The 21,021-nt window shown below is 42.2% G+C and overlaps 1 protein-coding gene across 2 annotated transcripts in view; it reads left to right on the top strand.

Annotated features, from left to right (window-relative positions):
* Positions 1-21,021, top strand: part of pdgfc (platelet derived growth factor c) — a 421,124-nt gene that overhangs the window by 295,403 nt on the left and 104,700 nt on the right. The window lies entirely within an intron of this gene.

Here is a 21,021-nt window from a genome sequence, read left to right as displayed (position 1 = left end):
TTAGGGCAGGCACTTATTAGAGAAAGGTACAAGTTCATAGCAAATGTGAGCAGAAAATACGGTTTGGTAGGCAAGGGAAGGGAGGGATGTGTTAGAGACAGCTGACTGGATGGACTGCTCAAGCTCCAACACAGCAGCAGAGTGAACCTGAGAGATCAGATCAGGTGGAACATGGTAACCAAGAAAAGTTAAACTTAAAGCCTGAATGACTTATTGGCAGAAAGGTGTTGAAGCAGTAAAGTTGGCCATATCAGTAGAACAGTATAATTTTGATGATAGAGGAATCCAGGAGTCTAGAATAGAATTTGAACAAAGCTCCTGATGTTGGAGAAAACATGATTTAAAAACACGAGAATAAGCAAGGACCTGTAGAGGTGGATTAAACTTGTAGTTTGAACTTAATTCAGGTGAACTTGTAGTTGAACTTATAATTCCTCCTCTGTAGGGAGAAGGAATTCTTAAGTGCAGAAGAAGAAACTAGGCAGAAAGGCCAATGGGTTGATATGGATAAAGTTGCAAGGGAGAGAATTTTAAGAAGAGAACATTAGCACAGGTGTCATTTTGGGAAATCCAACCCTGAGAGAAATTTCTAGGGGCTGTGTGCATTACTTAAATTATCCAGTTTTTTCCAGTTGAGGACAGAATCATGAAGTGGGAGAAATAGAGGAAGATAGCTGGGAGGAGCAAACAGAATGTTAAAGTGAAGTTTTGAAAGTTCAGGAATACTGTCTGTGTGATGTTGTACAGTGCACACCAGAGGAATGCAAGTAAAAAAGGCCAGTTTGAAAGGAAGTGCCTTGGCTTTGGTTGTACATTCCTTTTCGGCAGGAACTCCAACACACAGCTGCCTTTTCCTTTTCTCTTTGTAGTAAACTAACTGGTGCAGCTTGGTTCACTAGAATAATTAGGATCACAAAGCAGTCGGATTTTTCCCGAAGATACTTCCTTTGTGCGAAGATATCACGGAGACTTCACGTTCAGCACATTGCAAGTACCTCAATAGCACAGTCCAAGCATTTATTGAATTATGTTTACAGGTAAACTTAAAACAAGAGTTTAGACGACAGCAATGTCACAGCAGAGCAACTGTTGAACTTCTTTTTTCAGATCGGCAACTATGTCTTGAAAGGCACTCCTCACAGCCCTGTTTAATAAGTCAATTTCAACAGTGTTGCATCATAATCATTTTAAGCATGAGTCTGCTTCAGTATTAACAACAATCTGAAATTTATATAGCAGCTTTAATATTTTAAAGGCTGCCAAAGTATTTTACAAGAGCATTTCCAAACTAAGTTTGACATTAAGCACCAAGAGGAGATATGATTTTTTTTAAAAAGTCATCAATGGCTAATGTGGGTGGATAGGAATGTGGAATTAAAAATGTAAACACATCATCCACAATCCTATTGAAATACAGAGTGAACTTATTGGGCCGAATGGTCTACTTCTGCATTTCTGTGTGTTAGTATGTTTACAGTATGTCTCAAGGGCAGGCAAAGTGGCAAATAGATGTAGAGAGAGAATTAATATTTTTCTGATTAACAATTTGATTTTTTTATATTTTTAATCTTTCATAATAGAAAAGATCCGACTTTTAGTACATACTAAGTTGGGCAAATTTCAGAGACCTTTTAGAAAGTCCATTTTTTTAAAAAAATTCATTCACGGGATGAGGGTGTCGCTGTCCATCCCTAATTGCCCAGAGGGCAGTTATGAGTCAACCACATTGCTGTGGTTCTGGAGACACATGTAGTCCAGACCAGGGTAAGTATGGCAGTTTCCTTTCCTAAAGGGCATTAGTGAACCAGATGGATTTTCCCCGACAATCCAGATTCTTAATTCCAGATATTGATTGAATTCAAATTCCACCACCTGCCATGACGGGTTTCAAACCCAGGTCCCCAGAACATTTTCTGGGTCTCTGGATTAACAGTCCAGTGATAATACCACTAGGCCATTGCCTCCCCTCAGGTGAGACCTGATGTGTTCTTCCATTGGTGGATTACCCCAAGCTTTTCATCGCCATGTATACTCCCATCCTCCCCATGACCAAAATTCTTCTCCTAATGATTGGTTACCCCAGCCTCCCAGTGCAAGGACCACTCCTGTCTTTCTGTTGACATGCCATTTCCAGTCTCACTGGCCCACCTCCAGTTACATGTCACCAAGGCTACCCCCAGTCTCCCCTGCCCTTTCATTATCAGGGCTGCCCTAGTCTCCTGTCTCCAGACCATTGTGCCCCCCTCCGCCTCCCTTCCTTCCTGTTGCCTGACCTGTTTCCCACAACCAGGCCTACCCTCAGCCTCTCATTATTGAGCCATCACTGGCCATATCTGGCCTCTGATCCCCAGACATACCTTATTATGATGAGAAGGTCATCAATGAAGGAACAGAATATGGCTGACCTAAGGCATGATTTTAAGATGTTTTGAAACAAAGATGATTCATTTCCAACAATCACAATTATCATCTTTTGTGCTAGACATGACTCCAAACATTGGAGGGCTTTCCATTAACCAGTCAATTCTCATTGACATCAGGTTCATTAACGTTTGTCGCATTCAATGACTTCACATGGCATGCATCAAATTGGATGCAGACTGGCATTAGGATGCTAGGATCTTCAGGAGAAGGAGAATCGTAATTGAAAAGGCAGGGTTACAGAATTCAGTTTGATACATTGGTTTTGGTGTTGCTTAGCCCTGTCTCTGGCATGTTGCTAAGGGTTTGTGTCGTGTGACTTTATTTTGCTCAAGCTGATAGTGAATGTGCTGTTTTGCTAGTATAGGGAACATGACTTGAGGTCTGGTTGCTAACTCTAATCCAGTGTATGTTGGTGAGGTGAGTGCATGTTTTGGACTATGGGTGGGAACATGATTTAATTCATAGTGTCTCCACAGATAAACTTACTTTGGAGAATGTGTATTAGGGTGTAGGTGGAAGATGCCCCCAAATCAATGCATTGACATGAGCTAGGGAGAAAACTGCAGAGAATAATATGGGAACAGAAATAGACCAAACTGGGGGTAAATAGTTAACTGTACTCTAATACCAATACTTTATTGCATGTGCGCAAGGAGCCATGTCATTGAGATTTCACCTGACATAGAACTGTGACCTAGTGGAATAAGGCAATGAGTGAAACCGTGCTGTACCTTGTGTGTGTACATAGCTTATAGGCAATTTGCGCTGTTTTTTGTTGAGCCCATGTCTATTCAAAGTTTCTAGAAATGCTGAATAATATTCCTACACGTTTGGCCCATCAAGCCTGCTCCACCAGTCAGTATGATCACAACTGATCCTGGGCTTCAATGCCACTTTCGCATCTGCTCCCCATATGGATAAGAGGAAAATATTTCTGAAATCAGTAATCCCTTTGATCAAGCTCAAGATTCATTCTGAACAATTTCTGCTTTGAACCATTCTATGCATCTTTCTTTGAATCTCTGACAATTCAATGCGGCAGCAAAACTGTCATTTTTTTAAACGAGCAGTTATAGTTTTCTTCTTTTTATAATTCATTGAAGTTGTGTCAAGATAAGATGCATTGAGTATGCTATCTGCATCGATTAACACAATGTAAATATTTTTAATATTCTGTACACATGTTATCAATTAATTTGTTCTGGAAGAGTGTATTTGAGGTTGTGTATGCTGAGAACAACTTGTTCCTGCTACTAAACCTAGTCTTTGATCATTAAATCAGATGTATGCTAAACACTGATATGCTTTAGGCATAATCCTCTGTTGGAAAGTTGAACATGTAAGCTGAGATATAGTGCTCCATCAACCAATTCTGATGATGGCTATCTTCAGAGGCCTAACTTTTCCCACCCTCACCGCCCCTCCTTCCCAGGGAAAGGTTTGTTGGTTTGAGCTCCAATCTGTCATTGATTGGCTTGATAGTGAAGTCAAACTCCACAAGAAGTATCAGTTTCTTATTCATAGAGATCCCCATTGGAGGCCCAGGCTGTAGGTCTTTAAATATCAAGAAGTTAAGTGTTTTCCTTTGGGTCTGGTGGGTGAGGGCTGACAGAAAATGAGTTGAATGGAAGGGCAAGAGATTTCCTTCAGTGGCTCCCACGTTGTCCCTTCAATCTGTCCCCAGTTGGCCTCAGATTAAGGCAGATAGTCTCCCCCCCACAACACGGAATGCAGCTGATCTGATTTCCCAGTCAGAAAACCAGCCTCCTCTCTTAGGGTAGTTGGACAAGTGGTGAACTGAGGCGCCAAAAATAGCCACTAATTGACTACTCAGGGTTCATAATTGTTGGCAAGTCAAACAGTTACCCATGGACCCTCTTAGCAAGCATATAATTGCTGAAGTGGGAAGAAAGAGGCAAATATTTATCCAGCGTCAACTGGACCAATTATTTACTTGTCACCTTCCTTACTTCCTCCAAATAGAGGATACTCACCACCATAGTTTCTAGATTAAGCAATCATTATCTGAATTAGCATTGAGGCATTTTTCACTAATCAGGGAGAACTCAACAACAATTTTGTCTTTGCCAAATTGTTATTGCAAGGTGATAAAAATCTCAAATGCAGTTGTTAATGTGAGTTCCACACATGTAGTGTGACAATTAAATCACCCATTTATTTCAGGCATTAGGTCCATTTTCAATGCAGTGCAAAGTCCTTTATAAGACCAACATCCTTGATTATAATTTTGAGAGGCAACTGTTGAGTACTCCTTTGGCTGTATATAAAGAAAGGTGTGGGTTGATTCACCCTGTGAATGGAAGGAACTGATGTGCTCTGCCAATCAGTCATAGAATCATAGAGATGCACAGCATGGAAATAGACCCTTCGGTCCAACCCATCTATGCCGACCAGATATCCCAACACAATCAAGTCCAACCTGCCAGCACCAGTCAATATCCCTCCAAACCCTTCCTATTCATATACCCATCCAAATGCCTCTGCGTGAAATAGTTGCCCCTTAGGTCATTTTTATATCTTCCCCCTCTCGCCCTAAACCTATGCCCTCTAGTCCAGGGAAAAGACTTTGTCTATTTATCCTATCCTTGCCCCTCATAATTTTGTAAACCCCTATAAGGTCACCCCTCAGCCTCCGACACTCCAAGGAAAACAGCCCCAGCCTGTACAGCCTCTCCCTGTAGCTCAGATCCTCTAACCCTGGCAACATCCTTGTAAATCTTTTCTGAACCCTTTCAAGTTGCACAACATCTTTCCGATAGTAAGGAGACCAGAATTGCACGCAATATTCCAACAGTGGCCTAACCAATGTCCTGTACAGCCGCAACATGACCTCCCAACTCCTGTACTCAATACTCTGACCAATAAAGCAAAGCACACCAAACGCCTTCTTCACTATCCTACCTACCCGCGACTTCACTTTCAAGGAGCTATGAATCTGCACTCCAAGGTCTCTTTGTTCAGCAACACTCCCTAGGACCTTACCATTAAGTGTATAAGTCCTGCTAAGATTTGCTTTCCCAAAATGCAGCACCTCACATTTATCTGAATTAAACTGCATCTGCCACTTCTCAGCCCATTGGCCCATCTGGTCCAGATCCTGTTGTAATCTGAGGTAACCCTCTTTGCTGTCCACTACACCTCCAATTTTGGTGTCATCTGCAAACTTACTAACTGTACCTCTTATGCTCGCATCCAAATCATTTGTGCAAATGACAAAAAGTAGAGGGCCCAGCACCGATCCTTGTGGCACTCCACTGGTCACAGGCCTCCAGTCTGAAAAATAACCCTCCACCACCACCCTCTATCTTCTACCTTTGAGCCAGTTCTGTATCCAAATGGCTAGTTCTCCCTGTATTCCGTGAGATCTAACCTTGCTAATCAGTCTCCCATGGGGAACCTTGTTGAACGCCTTACTGAAGTCCATATAGATCACATCTACTGCTCTGCCCACATTAATCTTCTTTGTTACTTCTTCAAAAAACTCAATCAATTTTGTGAGACATGATTTCCCACGCACAAAGCTATGCTGACTATCCCAAATCAGTCCTTGCCTTTCCAAGTACATGTACATCCTGTCCCTCAGGATTTCCTCCAACAACGTGCCCACCACCGAGGTCAGGTTCACCGGTTTATAGTTCCCTGGCTTGTCTTTACCTCCCTTCTTAAACAGTGGCATCACGTTTGCCAACCTCCAGTCTTCCGGCACCTCATGTGTGACTATCGATGATACAAATATCTCAGCAAGAGGCCCAGCAATCACTTCCCTAGCTTCCCACAGAGTTCTCGGGTACATCTAATCAGGTCCTGGAGATTTATCCACTTTTAACTGTTTCAAGACATCCAGCACTTCCTCCTCTGTAATCTGGAATTTTGCAAGATGTCACCATCTATTTCCCTACAGTCTATATCTTCCATATCCTTTTCCATAGTAAATACTGATGCACAATACTCATTTAGTATCTCCTCCATTTTCTGTGGCTCCACACAAAGGCCGCCTTGCTGATCTTTGAGGGGCACTATTCTCTCCCCAGTTATCCTTTTGTCCTTAATATATTTGTAAAAACCCTTTGGATTCTCCTTAATTCTATTTGCCAAAGCTATCTCATGTCCCCGTTTTGCCTTCCTGATTTCCCTCTTAAGTATACTCCTACTTTCTTTGTACTCTTCTGAGGATTCACTCGATCTATCCTGTCTATACCTGACATATGCTTCCTTCTTTTTCTGAACCAAACCCTCAATTTCTTTAGTCATGAAGCATTCCCTTTCACCCTGACAAGAATATACTTTGTCTGCATTCTTGTTATCTCATTTCTGAAGGCTTCCCATTTTCCAGCCATCCCTTTACTTGCGAACATCTGCCTCCAATCAGCTTTCAAAAGTTCTTGCCTAATACCGTCAAAATTGGCCTTTCTCCAATTTAGAACTTAAACTTTTAGATCTGGTCTATCCTTTTCCATCACTATTTTAAAACAAATAGAATTATGGTCGCTGGCCCCAAAGTGCTCCCCCACTGATCACCTCAGTCACCTGCCCTGCCTTATTTCCCAAGAGTAGGTAAAGGTTTGCACCTTCTCTGGTAGGTACATCCACATACTGAATCAGAAAATTGTCTTGTACACACTTAAGAAATTCCTCTCCATCTAAACCTTTAATACTACGGCAGTCCCAGTCGATGTTTGGAAAGTTAAAATCCCCTACAATAACCACCCTATTATTCTTACAGATAGTTGAGATCTCCGTACAAGTTTGTTTCTCAATTTCCCTCTGACTCTTCGGGGGTCTATAATACAATCCCAATTATTAATTACAATCCCTTTCTTATTTCTCAGTTCCACCCAAATAACTTCCCTGGATGTATTTCCAGGAATATTCTCGCTCAGCACAGCTGTAATGCTATTCCTTATCAAAAATGCCACCTCCTCTCCTCTCTTGCCTCCCTTTCCATCTTTCCTGTAGCATTTGTATCCTGGAACATTAAGCTGCCAGTCCTGCCCATCCCTGAGCCATATTTCGGTAATTGCTATAATATCCCAGTCCCATGTTCCTAACCATGTCCTGAGTTCATCTGCGTTCGCTATTAGGCCCCATGCATTGAAATAAATGCAGTTTAATTTATTAGTCCTACCTTGTCCCTGCCTGCCCTGACTGTTTGACTCACTTCTGTTCTCAGCTGTACCCATCTCAGATCGATCTCTTTCCTCACTATCTCCCTGGGTCCCAACCCCCACCTTACTAGTTTAAATCCTCCCAAGCAGTTCTAGCAAATTTCCCTGCTAGTATATTAGTCCCCTTCCAATTTAGGTGCAATCTGTCCTTCTTGTACAGGTCACTTCTACCCCAAAAGAGATTCCAATGATCCAAAAATGTGAATCCTTCTCCCATACACCAGCTCCTCAGCCATGCGTTCATCTGCTCTATCCTCCTATTACTGCCCCCACTAGCTCGAAGCACTGGGAGTAATCCAGATATTACTACCCTTGAGGACCTCCTTTTTAAATTTCTAACTCTCTGTAATCTCCCTTCAGAATCTCAATCTTTTCCCTTGCAATGTCATTGGTTCCAATGTGGACAATGACTTCCTGCTGGCCCCTCTCCCCCGTGAGAACATTCTGCACCCTTTCTGAGACATCCTTGATCCTGGCACCAGGGAAACAACACACCATTCTGCTTTTTCTGTGCTGGCCATAGAAACGTCTGTCTGTACCTCTGACTATAGAATCCCCTAACACAATTGATGTCTTGGAAGCCGACGTACCCCTCGTTGCAATAGAGCCAGTCTCAATACCAGAAACTTGGCTGTTCATGCTACGTTCCCCTGAGAATCCATCACCCCCTACATTTTCCAAAACAGCATATCTGTTTGAAATGGATATATACACAAAAGACTCCTGCCCTAGGTGCCGACCTCTCTCACCCTTCCTGGAGTTAACCCATCTATGTGATTGTATCTGAGACTTTCCCCCCTTCCTATAACTGCCATCCATCACATACTGTTGCTGTTGCAAATTCCTCATTGCTTCTACCTGTCTCTCCAACCGATGTACTCTATCTGATAAGATTTGCATCCAACAGCATTTATGGTGGATATAATCTGCAGTAACCCTTAAACTCTCTTTAAACTCCCACATCTGACAAGTAGTACATATCACTGCAAAGGCTATTTTTGCTCCTTCACAATCTACAGACCCAGAAAATAACACCGTCTCATTCCTCTGCAAACATTGCCCCAGGTTAAATTAATAGCTATGGCTTATATTTTAAAGTTTAATCAAGATACTTATCTCCAAAAACATATAATCAAGAAAGAATCCACTGTACTCACTACTGCAGCCTTTCTCTTGGACAGACTTAAAACAACAATTAACTTATCTGATTCTGTGCTGTGAACTTCGCCCAACAGTTCCTCCAAGATTAGTTGTGAATTTCACTGTTTGTTAATTTTCCCAGATGCACTCCGATGTCCATCGATACACTAATTCAAACAGCAAAGGCGGTAACTGTGCAGGTTCTCTCTCTCTCTCTCCTGCTCTGTCCTCACCATGTGCTTCCTTTGTCTGCTCTTCTCCCTTTTAAACTGCTGTTGTTTTGACTTTTTTTTCCAAAGTTCCAAAACAATGCATCAGCATATAAAACAGTAATTGCTGCTCCTGGAATTCGAGGAAATCACCTCCAACACTTAAAATACCTAAAAAAAAAGGAGCAGCTCTTACAGCCAGAAATTGTTCCCGTCCTCCATCTTGGATTACCCAGAATTTAGTTCTTTTCCTGGAAGTTAAAATTTACCCTTGAATTTTAGCAAGATCAGGGATCAACTCATATGATTTCTCTTTGTTACCTAACATGTTTTGGAACTATTTTATTCATGCTCCTGTCTTTTCCAAAGACAGCTGAAGTATAGCTTCAAAAGTTTCAGTTCCCTTCTCACACCTTACACCAATGATCATTTTCCATTTGGGAACCTAAGTTCAACTTTTGGCAATGATGTAAAGTCTAATAATGTAATTTGCGGGCTGGGAAGGGCAGTACTGGATAGTAATGAGCAATGACCATTTTTGTGCAACTTCCCACTTACATTGTGGATACTGAAGTTAATTATAATGATTCTGGTAGCACACTTTCTGATGTCAGCTAACTTGGAACAGTCCAATCATTAAAACTGGGACATCCTTTATCTTTGTGGTTTTCTTTGGCTGCTTTTATAATGTGCCAGGCTCATACTAACAGCTCTAGCTGTAAGCCAAAAGTAAGCCTCCTTAGATTCATTAAAGATGTGTGGCTAAGGAGATCAAATCTTGCTTTGTTTGCTCAGCAGCCAACCTTAGAAAGTTACATTTTTCTTCGAGTTGCAGTCATTTTTATGGAAAGTGAATATGAAGTACAACTTAAAATATCCTAATGCAAACCCAACAGTGAAACCATATCAAAATAACTCATTAGATAGGAAGTGCTTAGATTGTTTAGATTTAGATTACTTACAGTGTGGAAACAGGCCCTTCGGCCCAACAAGTCCACACCGCCCCGCCGAAGCGCAACCCACCCATACCCCTGCATTTACCCCCTACCTAACATTACGGGCAATTTAGTGTGGCCAATTTACCTGACCTGCACATCTTTGGACTGTGGGAGGAAACCGGAGCACCCGGAGGAAACCCACGCCGACACGGGGAGAACGTGCAAACTCCACACAGTCAGTCGCCTGAGGCGGGAATTGAACCCGGGTCTCTGGCGCTGTGAGGCAGCAGTGCTAACCACTGTGCTACTGTGCCGCCCCCTGTGCTACCGTGCCGCTTAATTCACCATAATGACTTGCAAGGGACTGATTTAATAGAATTATGTTTGTTAAATTGTTCTTTTGAATATAGATGAGCGAACCATGAGGCAGCACTATTTTCTTCATTTAAAATGTTTCAGATCAGTAGATGCCAAGATAATCTGCTTGTATATGCACTGAAACCATCAAATGCACAGTCTCGCAGCCATGTGTTACATTAATTAATATATAGAATAATTATCAAGTTAAGATTGCGATTTTGGTTTTTGCTGGTAATACCAACATTTGTCGCCCATTCCAAATTGTTTTTAAGGTGATGATAAGACACTGCGGCCTGTGCTATGAAGGTCTGTCTACAGTGCTCGAAGGTAAAAAGTTCCAGGCTATTGACCCAGTAACAATAAAGGAATAACAATATATATGCAAATCAGAACAGTATGTATGTTGGCAGACGAGCTGGAAGTAAGCTCTCATAAACCTCCTGACATTGTTCTTCAAGCAGTGAGGTCCTGTGACTGAAACATGTTGTTGACGAGGACCTTGCAAGTTTATGCAGTGTATCCTAAAGGTAACACAATGAATAAAAACCAGACTCACTACCTGACATTAACCTCAGTAATAGACACTTGAAAATAACATTCAATTCAATCAGCCCTTCCCTTCTCACTAACATTTGCAAATATGTGCCAAAATTAGATGAACTGATCCACAAACTGGTCAACTGGTTTAGGCGGATATGGGGCAAATGCTAGGATTAGATCAGTTTAGGATATCTAATTGCCATGGATGAGTTGGACTGAAGGGTCTGTTTCCATGCTGTATATTGTTATGACTCTATTATGTGCAGGAAAGACCCTCAACTTGGGAGCGAGTGGCCTGTGAATTTTAACATTGACTCTGAACCCCATTAAGGAGTGTGAGTCTTGGGGAGTCAGGTGATGCAGAAAACAAGACAAATGTGGTCATCATCAGAACCAGAGGGGTACCAAAATCCTGGGGTGAGCTTTGCTAATGCTTTTCGGGTGTGTTTAAACTAATTCAGCAGGGGATGGGAACCGAAATTGTAGTTCCAAAACGTGTTAGGTAACAAAGAGAAATCACGTGAGTTGATCCCTGCTCTTGCTAAAATTCAAAGGTAAATTTTAACTTCCAGGCAAATAATTGGCAGAGCACATCAGCTTCCTTTCATTCACAGGGAGTTTGAGAGTAGTGAAGTCAGAACTAAGATTTTAAGATCGCAAGGAAGCATCAGCAAGCAAGAAGTTGGTTTGAAGTTTGTCTACTTCAACGATAGGAGCATCCAGAATAAGGTGAGTGAACTTAGTGGGTGGCACGTTGGCACAGTGGTTAGCACTGCTGCCTCACAGCACCAGAGACCTGGGTTCAATTGTCTGCGTGGAGTTTGCACATTCTCCCCGTGTCTGCGTGGGTTTCCTCCGGGTGCTCTGGTTTCTCCCACAGTCCAAAAATGTGCAGGTGAGGTGAATTGGCCATGCTAAATTGCCCGTAGTGTTAGGTGAAGGGGTAAATGTAGGGGAATGGGTCTGGGTGGGTTGCTCTTCGGAGGGTCAGTGTGGACTTGTTGGGCCGAAGGGCTTGTTTCCACACTGTAAGTAATTTAATCTAAACTTGCAGCATGGGTTAGTACCTGTGATTTCGATGTGGTGGCCATTCGGAGACATGGGTAGAATAGGGACAGGAATGGTTATTGCAGTTTCTGGGATATAGATGTTTCAGCAAGAACAGAGAAAATGGTAAAAGAGGGGTGGTGAGGCACTGTTAGTCAAGGACAATGTTACGGTTGCAGAAAAGACATTTGAGGACTCATCTACTGAGGTAGTTTGGGCTGAGGTTAAAAATAGGAAAGGAGAGGTCATCATGTTGAGAGTTTTCTATAGGGCTCCAAATAGTTCCAGAAATATAGAGGATAGGATAGCAAAAATGATCTTCAATAGGAGCGAGAGTGACAACATAGCTGTTATGGGGGACTTTAACTTTCCAAATATTGACTGGGAATACTATAGCTCAGGTACTTTAGATGGGTCAGCGTTTGTCCACTGTGTGCAGGAGAGTTTCTTGACACAGTATGTAGACAGCCCAATAAGGGCAAGGCCACATTGGATTTGATACTGGGTAATGAACCCGGCCAGGTGTTAGATTTGGAGGTAGGTGAGCACTTTGGTGATAGTGACTACAATTCAGTTATGTTTACTTTAGTATGGAAAGGAATAGGTATATACCACAGGGCAGAAGTTATAGCTGGGGAAAAGGCAATTATGATGCAATTAGGCAATGTTTAGGATGCATAGGATAGGGAAGAAAACTGCAGGGATGGGCACAGTTGAAATGTGGAGCTTACTCAAGGAACAGCTATTGTAGGTCCTTGATAAGTATGCACCGGTCAGGCAGAAAGTAAGTTGTCAAGCGTGGGAACTGTGGCTTACTAAGGAAGTTGAATCTTTTGTCAAGAGGAAGAAGGCAGCTTATGTTAGGATGAGATGTGATGGCTCAGTTCGGGCACTTGAGAGTTACAAGTTAGCCAAGAAAGACCTAAAGAGAAGGCTAAGAAGAGCCAGGAGGGGACATGAGAAGTCGTTGGCAGATAGTATCAAGGAAAATCCTAAGTCTTTCTATTGATATATCAGGAATAAAAGAATGACTAGAATAAGGGCCAATCAAGGATAGTAGTGGGAAGTTGTGCGTGGAGTCAAAAGAGATGAGGCAAATGCTAAATGAATATTTTTTGTCAGAATTCACACTAGAAAAAGACAATGTGGTCAAGGAGAATATTGAGATACAAGCTACTCGACTAGATGGATTGAGGTGCATAGGGAGGAGATGTTATCTATTTTCACACTTTTCAGATTTGCTAAATCCTCGTCGCTGAGTGGGATTTATCCTCGGATTCTCTGGAAAGCCAGGAAAGTGATTGCAAAGCTTTGATCTTTATGTCGTCATTGTCTACTGGAATTGTGCCAGAGGACTAGAGGATAACAAATGTTGCTCCCTTGTTCAAGAAGGGGAGTAAAGACAATCCTGGAAATTATAGACCTGTGAGCTTTACTTTGGTTGTGGTAGGGTGTTGGTAAAGGTTATAAGAGATAGGATTTATAATCATCTAGAAAGGAATAAGTTGAGAAGGTGACCAAACAGATAGATGAGGGTAAAGCAGTTGATGTGGTGTATATGGATTTCAGTAAGACGTTTGACAAGGTTCCCCACAGTAGGCTACTGCACAAAATACAGAGGCATGGGATTGAGGGTGATTTAGTGGTTTGGATCAGACATTGGCTAGCTGAAAGAATACAGGGTGGTGGTTGATGAGAAATGTTCATCCTGTAGTTCCGTTACTAGTGGTGGACCACAAGGATCTGTTTTGGGTCCACTGTTGTTTATCATTTTCATAAACCACCTGGATGAGGGCAAAGAAGGATGGGTTAGTAAATTTGCAGATGACACTCAGGTCGATGGAGTTGTGAATAGTGCAGAAGGATGTTGTAGGTTACAGAGGGACATAGATAAGCTGCAGAGCTGGGCTGAGAGGTGGAAAATGGAATTTAATGCAGAAAAGTGTGAGGCGATTCACTTTGGAAAGAGCAACAGGAATAAAGAGTGCTGGGCTAATGATAAGTGTAGATGAGCAGAGAGATCTCTGTGTCCAGGTACATAGATCCCTGAAAGTTGCCACCAAAGTTGATAGGATTGTTAAGAAGGCATACAGTGTGTTGGTTTTATTGGTAGAGGGATTGATTTTCGGAACCATGAGGTCATGCTGCAGTTGTGCAAAACTCTGGTGCGGCCGCACTTGGAGTATTGTGTACAGTTCTGGTCACCACATTATAGGAAGGATGTGAAGCTTTGGAAAAGGTTCAAAAGGGATTTACTAAGATGTTGCCTGGTATGGAGGGAAGGTCTTATAAGGAATAGCTGAGCAATTTGAGGCTATTTTTGTTCGAGAGAAGAAGGTTGAGAGATGACTTAATAGACACATAGAAGATAATTAGAGGGTTAGATAAGTTGGACAGTGAGAGGCTTTTTCTTCGGATGACGATGGCTAGCACAAAGGGCACATAGCTTTAAATTGAGGGGTGATAGATATAGGACGATGTCAAAGGTAGTTTCTTTATTCAGAGAGTAGTAGGGGCGTGGAACACATTGCCTGCAACAGTAGTAGACTTTCCAACTTTAAGGGTATTTAAATGGTCACTGGATAGGCATATGGATGAAAATGAAATAGTGTAGGTTAGATAGGCTTCAGATTGGTTTCACTGGTCAGCGCAACATCGAGGGCTGAAGGGTCTGTACTGGCTGTAACGTTCTGTGTTCTAAATGGATCCAATGGAAAACCGTAAAAGTGAACCTGTGGAGAAACATCAGCAGAGACCAACAGGTAAAAATGGCAGTGAAAAGTCAAAGAGAGGCAGAGAACAAGCAAGCCTCAGGGCAAGTATCTTTGGAGACCAACAATGCAATGTGCCATTTTGGAGTCGGAGGCAATATCTGAGAGCTAATCAACAAATTGAGTCAAGGACTGACATAACAGGTCATGGTGACTTTTGCTAGAGACCACCCTCAACCTCCCAAATAAAAGTTTGTGAGTGGTGTAGCTGAAGGAATCTGGGAAGGAACATGGTCAATGTGCAGAAGAGATAAAAATGTCAAATATTGCCATTGGAAATTTGGTTCAAAGTGGGAATTTGACGCAAAAGCATGTAGACAAGCTTTAACAAAGGCATAATACAAGACGTAAATTCTCCAGTGAAAGATGAGTGGGAAAGGATTAAAGATGTGGATCAAGAAACCAACCTACAGTGACACCAACAGCTGAGTGACATCACAAACCAGAAGTACAAGAAGTGCAAGTACAAGCAAGGGAGCTGATTGGTCAGTAGGATTGGTATTTCTAATTTTTAAAGTAAAAGTAAAGTCTCCAATGCTTTTCCTTTTTAAAAAAAGTGGCTGATTAAGTATAAGATTGACATTGATGATATTTTAAACATAAAAACAAAATATCATTTAAGTATAAAGAGCATGGAATCTTGACTGATTAACCTACAGTTTAAATCAAATATGATAGTGATGGCAGGTTGAGTGATGTGTTGCTGCTGAACACCAATGTGATCCTGACTGAACACGTCTGTAGTAAGTGTTTGCAGCTCAAGGTACTTCCAATCTGATGTTGATGGGTTGGTGTCTCATCTGCACGTGTCATATCAGGAAAAAGGAGAGTTACTTGGACACTTTGCTTCAAAGGGAAGTCACACCCCGCAGACCAAGTAATTTGAAATTGAACTGTGATCAGGGACAGGAGGGTGTGAAAGCAGGTGAGGCAGGTGAGGACCCAGTGAGTAACAATTAAGGAGCCTCAATCCCTGCAATTGTTCAGCAGTTCAGAGGTACTTGCAAACTGTGTGGATGAGAGTGGAGACTGCAGGGAGAATGAGTGAACTTACAATAGCACATTGCTACAAGGAACCGTGCAAATGTTTAGAAGAAATAGGAATGTAGATATAGCAGGGGACTGTAAAATTAGGGGGAATAAATACTGTTCGGTGAAACTGTGAGCAGAATTTCTGAAGGCTGCATTGCTAGGGTTAAGGACATCTCACTGGGGCTGGAGAAGTGCGGAAAGTGGGAGAGCAGGATTCCAGTCAATATTATTGTCCATATTGGTGTCAACAACAATGATATTGTCAATGTTGTCATGAATAATTTTCTGAAATGCCATTATTCCTTGTCTGTGTTTGCTGCTCACCCACTTTCCCAGTCCTGCTCTCATTGCTTTTTAATTAATCTGAGCACAGTTGTCACTGACCCAAGTCCCTCCCCCTCAAACTAAATGTTAAATTCTTCCATGTTATGGTCATTGTTTCTAGAGGAAATTTTACTCTGACATCATGTATTGAATTTGCTTAATTAAATATCACCAAATTCAGAATCGTCTGATCCCTGATTGGGGCCACAACATACTGGTTTAGGAAACTATTCCAAATATACTCAATGCACTGTTCCTGTGGCTGCCCCAGCCATTCTGAATATCCCAATGTGCATGAAGATTAAGGTTACCCCAGATGAACGCACTGCCTTTTTTACATGCCCTCATTATCTCCTGGTTTATTCTCGTTCCCACTGTCAGCATACGTTTAGGTTACTCCTACTAGATTCTTCTTTCTCTTTTTACCTCCATCAACATCTTCTGGTTCAAGATCATTTCTTGCTATCATTCCATCTACCTGCCTGGCTTTTTGAAGAGTCACATATCCCTGAATATTTAGTTCTCAGCTTTGATCATCTTGTAATCATGTCTCTGTAATATGGTCATATCCATTAACGTGTATTTGTGCCATTATTCATCTACTTTGTATCGAATACTATGCACATCCAAGTAAAGAGCTATTAATTATATTTACCACTGTTCTTTGAGAAGAGATTAGATTACTTACAGTGTGGAAACAGGCCCGTCAGCCCAACAAGTCCACACCGACCCTCCAAAGAGCAATCCACCCAGAACCACCTCCCTACATTTACCCCTTCACCTAACACTATGAGCAATTTAGCATGGCCAATTCACCTAACCTGCACATCTTTGGACTGTGGAAGGAAACCGGAGCACCCGGAGGAAACCCACGCAGACACAGGGAGAATGTGCAAATTTCACACAGACAGTTGTCTGAGGTGGGAATTGAACCTGGCTCTCTGGCGCTGTGAGGCAGCAGTGCTAACCACTGTGCCCATATGGTGTTTGTATACTCTACTCCATTCTGTTCAACTTCTGTTCAACCCTAGCATTGGGCAGGCAACATAAACTTTGGGCCTCCTGTTCACGTTCATAATCTAGTAGAATCTGTAGTGGTTCTGTTCGCCGAGCTGGGAATTTGTGTTGCAGACGTTTGGTCCCCTGTCTAGGTGACATTCTCAGTGCTTGGGAGCCTCCTGTGAAACTCTTTTGTGATGTTTCCTCCGGCATTTATAGTGATTTGTATCTGCCGCTTCCAGTTGTCAGTTCCAGCTGTCCGCTGCAGTGGCCGGTATATTGGGTCCAGGTCGATGTGCTTATTGATTGAATCTGTGGATGAGTGCCATGCCGCTAGGAATTGCCTGGCTGTTCTCTGATTGGCTTGTCCTATAATAGTAGTGTTGTCCCAGTCAAACTCATGTTGCTTGTCATGTTGCTTTGTGGTATACAGGAAAGCCACACACACAGACCTAGTCCTAAACTACGAAAGCAACTACCCCAACTCACACAAAAGAAGTTGCATCAAGACACTGTTCAAAAGGGCCACAACACACTGCAGTACACCAGAACTGCAAAAAGAGGAAGAAGAACACCTATACAATGTATTTGCCAAAAATGGATACCCCCGCAATTTCATCAACAGATGCCTAAGGGAAAGACAACAGAATGAGGACATGCCACAACCCAAAGGACTAGCCACACTACCATACATCAAAAACATTTCTGAACTGACAGCCAGACTACTGCGACCACTAGGACTCATAACAGCACACAAACCAACAGCCACTCTCAGACAACAACTCACCAGGACGAAGGACCGATACCCAGCATGAGCAAAACCAATGTAGTGTACAAAATCCCATGCAAGGACTGCACAAAACATTGCATAGGACAAAAAGGAAGACAGCTAACAATCCGTATCCATGAACACCAACTAGCCACGAAACGACATGACCGGCTATCCTTAGTAGCCACACACACAGATGACAAGCAACATGAATTCGACTGGGACAACACTACTATTATAGGATAAGCCAAACAGAGAACAGCCAGGGAATTCCTAGAGGCATGGCACTCATCCACAGATTCTATCAATAAGCACATCGACCTGGACCCAATATACTGGCCACTGCAGTGGACAGCTGGAACTGACAACCGGAAGCGGCAGATACAAACCACTATAAATGCCGGAGGAAAGATCACAGAAGCGCTTCACAGGAGGCTCCCAAGCACTGAGGATATCACCTAGACAGGGGACGAAACGTCTGCAACACAAATTCCCAGCTCGGCGAACAAAACCACAACAACGAACACCCGAGCTACAAATCTTCCCCCAAACTTTGAACATCTAGTAGAATCTCTTGATTGTATGGTATGACTTTTGTTTCAACTTTAAAGGGGAATTCTCTCAGAACTCAACTTTTTCTTGTGTCCAACAGAATGGTTGATCTGTTTCTGTGTTGACATACAGGCTGTTTCTGTAGCTGTTTACAAAAACAAGTTCCCACTTTACATTGTGGAGAGTTCTTTTTAAGTCTTAAAAATGATTTAACAAAAAAAAATTATCACTTCTCTCCTTAGCTTTTCATCATTGAATCCATCAGGGTGAGGCTGTTTGCTGTAGTCTGGTTTCTTACAGGTGTTTGGCTTTCTTCCAACAGTAAAACATGCAGGTTTTTCTGAGTTCCTCTGCTGTTGGTGCTGTGCAACCTTCTTTTCAGCAAAGATTCAAATGTTGTATAATGTTTTTGAATAGTCCCTTGTATTAATTTAGTTAACATTCAATGACATCATTAAAATGATCACTTCTTTTATACCACAACTTTTCAATGCCAGATATGTTGGTGGAGAACGTTGTTCTTCTGTTGACTAGTTACTTTGCCCAAACAGAGCTGATGCTATATATGAAGCTTTGCCGATCTGCAAAGCTTACCATACTTAAATCCAACCTCAGTTGGTGTGAATAAAAGACACAACTCTCATTGAAGCAACGAGAATTGGGATGAATAAAAATGAGAGGCTTGTTTATTTGACACTGAAATTAAGTGACATTATAATCAAGAAGGAGCCTCTGAATCCAGTTCACCCTCTGGATACTTGCATTTGAGTTGTTTTAGACTTGTTTCAAATCTAGTACTATCATAATATAAAATAACTCCTCTCATAATTCATCATAACAAGCACAAACTCAGAAATGTTTGAGAAACATTATTAATATAGCTATTTGTAAAGATAGTGCCAAGAGTTTGGAGGGAAGGGGAGGAATCCAGAAATCATCATCCATATTGCTACCAATAGCATTTGTAGGATTAGAAAGGTTTTGCTGAAGAACTTTGTCAGGAAAACATAGTTGGGTTGAGATTAGGGCACATTTGTTTTACACTCTAACATTTTTTTCTTACATTGCCTTCAATGGAAGGTAAAATCAGGTGCGCTGCAATATTATGTTTTGTAAACAAGCCAACAAGGGGCAAGGCCACATTGGATTTGGTACTGAGAGTGATCACAATTCGGTTAAGTTTACCTTAGCAATGGAAAGGGATAGGTATATACCACATGGCAAGAGTTATAGCTTGGGGAAAGGCAATTATGATGCAATTAGGCAAGATTTAAGATGCACAGGATGGGGAAGGAAATGGCAGGGTATGGGCGCAATTGAAATGTGGAGCTTATTCAAGGAACAGAGTGGTGGTGGAGGGTTGTTTCTCAGACTGGAGGCCTGTGATCAGTGGAGTGCCATAAAGATTGGTGCTGGGTCCACTACTTTTTGTCATTTATATAAATGAATTGGATGTGGACATAAGAGGTACAGTTAGTATGTTTGCAGATGACACCTAAATTGGAGATGTAGTGGACAGTGAAGAAGGTGACCTCAGAATACAACAGAATCTTGATCAGATGGGCCAATGGGCTGTGAAGTGTCAGATGGAGTTTAATTCAGACAAATGTGAGGTGCTGCATTTTGGGAAAGCAAATCTTAGCAGGACTTATATACTCAATGGTAAGGTCCTAGGGAGTGTTGCTGAACAGAGAGACCTTGGAGTACAGGTTCATAGCTCCTTGTAAGTGGAGTCACAGGTAGATAGGATAGTGAAGAAGGCGTTCGGTATGCTTTTCTTTACTGGTCAGAGTATTGAGTACAGGAGTTGGGAGGTCATATTGCAACTGTACAAACATTGGTTAGGTCACTTTTGGAATATTGCATGCAATTCTGATCTTCCTATCGGAAAGATGTTGTGAAACTCAGTCATAGAGATGTACAGCATAGAAACAGACCCTTCGGTCCAACTCGTTCATGCCGACCAGATATCCCAACCCAATCTAGTCCCACCTGCCAGCACCCGGCCCATATCCCTCCAAACCCTTCCTATTCATATACCCATCCAAATGCCTCTTAAATGTTGCAATTGTACCAGCCTCCACCACTTCCTCCGGCAGCTCATTCCATACACATACGGAAAGGGTTCAGAAAAGATTTACAAGGATGTTGCCAGGGTTGGAGGATTTGAGCTATAGGGAGAGGTTGAATAGGCTGGGGCTGTTTTCCCTGGAGCAACAGAGGCTGAGGAGTGACCTTATAGAGGTTTATAAAGTGATGAGGGGCATGGATAGGATAAATAGACAAAGTCTCTTCACTGGTTTGGGGGAGTCTAGAATTAGTGGGCATAGGTTTAAGGTGAGAGGGGAAAGATATAAAAGAGACCTAAGGGGGGATTTTTTCATGCAGAGGGTGGTACATGTATGGAATGATCTGCCTGAGGAAGTGGTAGAGGCTGATACAATTGCAATATTTGAAAGGCATCTGGATGGGTATATGAATAGGAAGGGTTTGGAGGGATATGAGCCGGGTGCTGGCAGGTGGGACTAGATTGGGTTGGGATATCTGGTCAGCATGGACCGAAGGGTCTGTTTCTGTGTTGTATATCTCTAAGACGCTATGACTCAATAACAGCTACTACATGTCCTTGATAAGTATGTACGTGTCAGGAAGGGAGGAAGTTGGTTTACTAAAGAAGTTAAGTTGAGGGCAGCATGGTGGCTCAATGGTTAGCACTGCTGCTTCACAGCG

Source organism: Chiloscyllium plagiosum, unplaced genomic scaffold, assembly GCF_037043375.1.
Source record: "Chiloscyllium plagiosum isolate Xiang-an unplaced genomic scaffold, Cpla_swu_hap1 HiC_scaffold_36, whole genome shotgun sequence".
NCBI classification, from domain to species: domain Eukaryota; kingdom Metazoa; phylum Chordata; class Chondrichthyes; order Orectolobiformes; family Hemiscylliidae; genus Chiloscyllium; species Chiloscyllium plagiosum.
The sequence above is the reverse complement of the archived record's forward strand: the minus strand, read 5'-3'. Positions and strand labels throughout refer to the sequence as shown.